The sequence below is a fragment of the Podarcis gaigeae genome, assembly GCF_964106915.1.
Source record: "Podarcis gaigeae genome assembly, chromosome: 2".
Lineage (NCBI taxonomy): Eukaryota > Metazoa > Chordata > Lepidosauria > Squamata > Lacertidae > Podarcis > Podarcis gaigeae.
In genome coordinates, this window is record NC_139679.1 from 30,857,512 (window position 1) to 30,864,407 (window position 6,896).

The following is a 6,896-nucleotide window of genomic DNA, read 5'->3' on the forward strand; positions in this document are numbered from 1 at the left end:
TTTACATTGGCTATAAATGGTTTTAGTCTATTTTGAAACTCAAAACCGCATTATGCTTTAAGGAGAAGTGAAGTAAGTGTGTGTGTGTGTGTGTGTGTGTGTGTGCGCGCGCACGCGCATACACTTGAACAAATGTGCTTTACTGGTAAAGTAGCCAAATTAGAATTCCAAATATAAGTGACATTTTGGAGTTCTTCTATTTGACATAAGATACATCAATCATATTCTGTGGGGTAGAGATTTCTGGAATAAGGAATAAAACCAAGGCTTGATTTGAATCCTGGTTTTGTTTGAATCAAATAACTTGAGTTTACACTGCAAGACCCAAGCCAATTCTCAGTTAACAGTCACCACACTCCTTTCTCTATCTTGGTATGCTGTATCCTCAATTACATACAAGCTGTACAAAACAAGAAGATACAGAAGAACTGTAAAATTGTACTGCTGGAGCGTAAAACCTCTGGTATTATTATTCATTAAGCAGGATCTGGGATCTATGCAAATAAACCATAAACAGGTCCTGCTGACAGGTTTACACTCTAAGGAACAATTTGGCATCACAGAGTGATGATTTAGAGCAGTGCATCAAGGATAGCACATGTTGCAGTTGAGCTAAGCTGGTTGGTCAAAAAAGAGGGCTTTGCAAGAGCTCAACTGTCTTGTAAATTAATTCACATAACCAGCTAATACTCCAGGCCTAGCAACGGGAAAATTTGAAGATGCATGTGCTGAAATTAATGCGCATAGGCAAACTAATATCCCCTCCTGCCGCCTTTAAAGGGAGAAGTGGCAAGCCCAGAATGACTGCCCCACAGTTACACCTCACAGATCATACATTTGTTACAGGATAACACCTCAGGCTTTCAGGCCCAGGTATATCCCATGGTGTGGTGTTTGGCCTCCTAAAAAAAAGAATAAGAACATGGAATGAGATAAAACATCAGTCTGAAAATTAGCCAGAAAACATTGCTGAAGAAAAAGAAACAAACACCAGAAGAATGGAAAAGAGCAAGGCAATCTCTTCACACCACACACTTATATATAATTCACTCAGTTATCCATCCAGTCTCGCAGTCCAGGCAATGAAAGAAGATTGGCTGTTATGGGACTTGCTTGGCACAGGCAGTGTTTTTATTCATTCCTGTAATGGGTGCATACCTTCCAACATTTGACAGATGAATATAGGTACATTTGTTTCACATTAGGCAAGAAAGTAGCTCATGGTGCACAAGGGAGCAAGAGAAATGTCTAGGCTAGTTCCTTGCCTTTCCAAAATGCCAAATAGTTTGTTCCTACAAAGAATTTCCGAAGTGTCACCTTCAAAACGTAAACTTCCCCACAGCCTAGAGAGCAGACGTTGAGACAATGAGATATTACAAACCTGCTTATTTCTAATTGCCAACCACACAAAATACCACCCTCAAATGTCAAATTTCAAGCACAATCTACCAAATATCGATCCCACAAAAACCCTATTTGTTTCAATGGATGTTTGTCGGGAGTAGCAGCAGTCAGTGGGTTATAGCTTTCAAGGTTTTCCATGGGGGAAAGAATACTAGAAAAGATTAGAAGAAATCTGGTACTAGGTTAAGACAGCCAGTTGGACAGGAAGCTCAAGTATTAGGTGCAAAATGCAGTGTATGTGGACTGATAAACTCACCAGAGTGCATCCAGTCCACTCAGGGGAGATCACTAGTCTAAATCCTGCAGTACCACTTCAGTAAAATAATGTTGCTGCAGCACTCTTCAAGCTGAGGAAATAAACTAGTGCCAGGCATGGGGGAGTGAAGGCAATGGGATGTTCCTCCACTATTGCCGCTGTCTGTCTTGGCTAGTGAGAGAAGTCAGCTCTGGCCCCTGATAACTGCCACCTTGTGCAAAACATCAGGTATATAGGCTGCCATCTCTCAGCAGCAAGGCCCGCAACAGAATCACTCAGTCCCTGCACTCATCTACTTCCAGTCAGCAAGACTGATCTCCTCTCAGTGGTGCAGCTAGGTCATTTCAGAGGCCTCCTTAGACAGCCATGTGTATTACTTCAGTTATGAAGCATACAATGGGCATTTCTTGCCTCACTGTTGTTCCACAGAGCGACAGACAGAGCATGTGCAGTTTTGCACTTGAAACATACTTAAATCACGGCACCATTGTTAACAATAGGAGTAAAATGGGGCTCGCCTCTATTGATAAACACATTTACTTGGGAATAAGCACCAGTTTGTTGCAGTTAACATTGCTATATTTATGAAGTCGACATAATAAACATGCTTCTGTAAACATGTACATGGCAAACAGGTTTCCCCCTATTAATTAAAAACAACAAGCAGAATGCTGCAGCAACTAACATCAGCCCCCAGGGCCCTGGCACACACATGTTAGTCCAGGTGCAGACACCAGACTTATGTGGCATCGCCCTCATTATCTCTGGCACTCTGGGTGCTCATTTGAGGGCCTTAGCGGCAACACAGTCTCCACAATTTAATGTCCCAGGCAAACTAGATACAGTGGTATCTTGGGTTAAGAACTTAATTCGTTCTGGAGGTCCGTTATTAACCTGAAACTGTTCTTAACCTGAGACACCACTTTAGCTAATAGGACCTCCTGCTGCCGCCATGCTGCCATTGTGTGATTTCTGTTCTCATCCTGAAGCAAAGTTATTAACCAAAGGTACTATTTCTGGGTTAGCAGTGTCTGTAACCTGAAGTGTTTGTAACCTGAAGCATCTGTAACCCGAGGTACCACTGTATCCTCCCAGTGGTAGGCAACTTGATGTTTCAGGGTACAACCATCAACACCAGGCAGCATGGCCAACAATAAGGAAAGATTGGAAATGTAGTCCACAATATCTGGAGATCATACGATGCTGGCTAATTAATTAGCATCTAATGTTGCATCAAAGGAAGTGTTTTATACTATGGATTCCTTCAGATATTCATCTTATCTAAAGCAGTTACGAGACAGAGATGTTCACCTGCCCCCCCTGTGCTTGTCCAAACCACCAAGAAAAAGTTGCTGCACTCTCTGCATAGTTAAGTGACAGATGGAGCGTGGGAAATTCCCGTAGCTCAGCATTCACACGTGAGACATTATTCAGCTTATTCATTTTCCTGGATCTTGGTGGACTAGGATACACAATGCAGGGAAAGCACTGTTTCAGTTATGGAGAGAAAGGCAGAAGGGCCTTATGGAAATCCACAAGACCCAACACAAATTTCTCCTAACCCCAAGTTATTCAAAGCATCCTCCTCCCTCCTAAAAACAATAACTTACTCACTATAAGTAAGGGGGCACACCCTCTCTGACTCCTTGTAATTCCAAATATTGTGAAGAGGTATAGGTGATGTATCTGTATTTAGGATTTACTTACTTTGCTAAACTGTTATTAGGCATTACAAATATAGGCCATCATAAAACATCCATATATATAAAATTTTAAAATATATACAAATAAACAGCCATGTAAAATATGCAATAACGAGGATTTTCATTGGAGTTTCTTCCCGCTAAGTACAGTGGTACCTCGGGTTAAGTACTTAATTCAATCCGGAGGTCCGTTCTTAACCTGAAACTGTTCTTAACCTGAAGCACAGTTAATTTTGCTGCCACTGTGCCGCCGGAGCACGATTTCTGTTCTCATCCTGAAGCAAAGTTCTTGACCGGAGGTACTATTTCTGGGTTAGCGGAGTCTGTAACCTGAAGCGTATGTAACCCGAGGTACCACTGTAGTGTCATTCACTTCTTGGCCTTTTGGCTAAGATCAAGTGTAGTGTGGTTCAAGAGGACAGGAACAGCAGCAGTGAGAGGAGAACATTTTTGAAAAAGGCAAAAGAGGCTCCCATTTTGGTTCCTTTAACTATAAAGGGCAAATTCCACCTGTTTCTGCAGTGTTGCAAATGAGGGCATACCTAAGAGAGTGGAACCACATTGCCTTAGCAAAATTTAGGTTATAATAGCTCCTGCCAGAGCAAAAGACAGCTTCTCAGCATGCCAGCGGATCAGTGGCAGAACTGATGCCATTGTTATGTGGAAAACTGATCCCTGACGAGGATGGCAAGGCCACAGCTGTAGATGCACTTTACTTTTTAATGTGTCACGAAAAGGGCATAACATTTACTTCTGCAAATCTCCATCTGGGGCTCAGTGATTAACCAAACCCAGCAAACACAAAGGTCCTTCTATAAAAGAAGGAAATAAAATATTTAACAAGAGATTTACTGGGGTTTTTTTTGGGGGGGGGGGGAGTTTCCAGCCTCAGCCTTGTTACAGAGGCCAACAATTCACCTTTTTAAAAGTACATAAGCCAAGGGGGTCAGAACAGAGACCATTTCTTATTTAACAATTTTAAGCTGAAATTAAAACAATGCACTTTGCTCAGGCAGAGGATTGGCCAAACATGCAACCCAGTCATTCTAGCATGTGCCGATGTCAGAGCCGGACAAAAACATCAAAATGAGTATTAGGCTGGCTGCCCATGGGCAGATGTGGAGCTAGCTGTGGAGCTACAATTAATCCAGAATTTGGCAGCTAGACTGGTGACTGGGAGTGGCTGCCGAGACCATATAACACAGGTCTTGAAAGACCTACACTGGCTCCCAGTACGTTTCTGAGCACAATTCAAAGTGTTGGTGCTGACCTTTAAAGCCCTAAACGGCCTTGATCCAGTATACCTGAAGGAGCGTCTCCACCTCCATTGTTCTGCCCGGACACTGAGGTCCAGCGCTGAGGGCCTTCTGGCGGTTCCCTCGCTGCAAGAAGCCAAGTTACAGGGAACCAGGCAGAGGGCCTTCTCGATAGTGGCGCCCGCCCTGTGGAACGCCCTCCCACTAGATGGCAAAGAGAAAAACAACTACCAAACTTTTAGAAGACATCTAAAGGCAGCCCTGTTTAGGGAAGCTTTTAATGTTTAATAGGTTATTGTATTTTAGTGTTTTGTTGGAAGCCGCCCAGAGTGGCTGGGGGGACCCAGCCAGATGGGCGGGGTATAAATAATAAATTATTATTATTATTATTATTATTATTATTATTATTATTATTATTATTATTAGCTGCTCCAGCATCTGGAGCGGCATACATGATGTGCACATGGGGGCAGGGCAAGCATCCTAGGGGGTGGGGCAAATGTCGCAAGGGGGCAGCACGGCGATGTCACACCCCCCTCAAGGATGACACCCGGGGCGGCCCGCACCCACCGCACCCCCCTTTCTCTGCCAGTGCCCATGGGTACTTTTGTTGACCAGGCACAACCAGCAACTTCTGGACTTCTGTCAGACTTTCCTTTACAAGCCATGACTGTATCTGACCATGGTGGGTTTCAACCTTTCATCTGGAAATCGTTGCTTTAGATTATTCAGTACTATTCAGTACTGATTTATGAATCATTAGTGAATCAATAAAGGAACTTGGTGGTGCAGAATATGGGTCTTTCAAGTATGCCAGTAATTTTAGAATGCTCTGACTCCCATCAAAGATAATAGAAACCATATATCTGAGGCCGTGGGAAGCAGGATAGAACCCTCACTAATCAGTAGCAATAATAAGAAGTATCAAGCCAGTGTAAAATAGGAAGTGGAAGCATTTTGTAAGAGTGTGCAAAATGAAGAAGTTCCCCACCTATTCGTCTCTCTAGCCACTCATCACCAACTATTTTCTATCACTTACAAAAAACCCTAATGAGTCCAGTCTTCATTTCCAAGGAAACTAGAGATAATAGGAAATGCATGTCTCTTCACACTGAAGTATCAGTTATGTTAAGTTTCTTGAAAAGAAGCCTTGGAACTGAAAGAGCTTTGGCTTTTGCAATTGTTTGGGGCATCACAATTGAACACCATGGAAACTGGGACGGATGTCACAAAGCCTGGTTTGAACAATATCAGGAAGTGGAACAGAGAAGTGCACCCGAGAAGCACACAGACAATGATTAACCGATTGGGAGTAGGGGGTGTTGTTGTTGTTTAGTCGTTTAGTCGTGTCCGACTCTTCGTGACCCCCTGGACCAGAGCACGCCAGGCACTCCTGTCTTCCACTGCCTCCCGCAGTTTGGTCAGACTCATGTTTGTAGCTTCGAGAACACTACCCAACCATCTTGTCCTCTGTCATCCCCTTCTCCTTGTGCCCTCCATCTTTCCCAACATCAGGGTCTTTTCCAGGGAGGGAGTATGGGGTAGTGATTGTCTATTTCTCAACCTTGGTATGGGGAAAACTCGCTATGGTAGAAAGGTAAAAAGGTAAAAGACACCTGGACAGTTAAGTCCCGTCAAAGGCGACTATGGGGTTGTGGCGCTCATCTCGCTTTCAGGTCGAGGGAGCCGGCATTTGTCCACAGAAAGTTTTCTGGGTCACGTGGCCAGCATGACTAAACCACTTATGGCGCAAGGAATACTGTGACAGGAGCCAGAGTGCATGGAAATGCCGTTTACTTTGAACTGCTTGAACTGCTAGGTTGGCAGGAGCCGGGACAGAGCAACGGGAGCTCATCCCGTCATGGGGATTCAAACCGCCAACCTTCCAATTGGCAAGCCCAAGAGGCTCGGTGGTTTAGACCACAGCACCACCCATGGAGAAGCATTAAGACCTTTGGGGGGAAAGGGTAATCAGTTAGCTTCCAGACCTGTTATTCAGACTGATAATAGTTTAATTATAAAACCTGATATGAACAAATATTTTAAAGAAAACAAATTAACAAGCATTTGTGGATGTGAGAGCAGCTTTTGTCTATTTTATTGTGACCTCAATATTATAGCCATTTATTTGTTTGTTTGTTTGTTCATTCATTCGTTCGTTCATTCATTCATTCATTCATTCATCATCCCATGCTTGCTTGTGCAGGCATGCACACAGATGCAAATCTAATTGTCTGCCCTTTGTTTTGAGCCACTTTCAATAATCAGCTAGGCAGG

The 6,896-nt window shown here is 43.5% G+C and overlaps 1 long non-coding RNA gene across 1 annotated transcript; it reads right to left on the reverse strand.

Moving 5' to 3' along the window:
- Positions 1-268: 268 nt before the first annotated feature.
- On the reverse strand, positions 269-5,761 carry LOC310839321. Its single transcript, XR_014561432.1, has 3 exons — positions 5,611-5,761; positions 3,275-3,346; positions 269-902 (listed from the first exon to the last, which is right to left on the reverse strand). It is a non-coding gene; the product is annotated as an uncharacterized lncRNA (long non-coding RNA).
- Between the last annotated feature and the right edge of the window lie 1,135 nt (positions 5,762-6,896).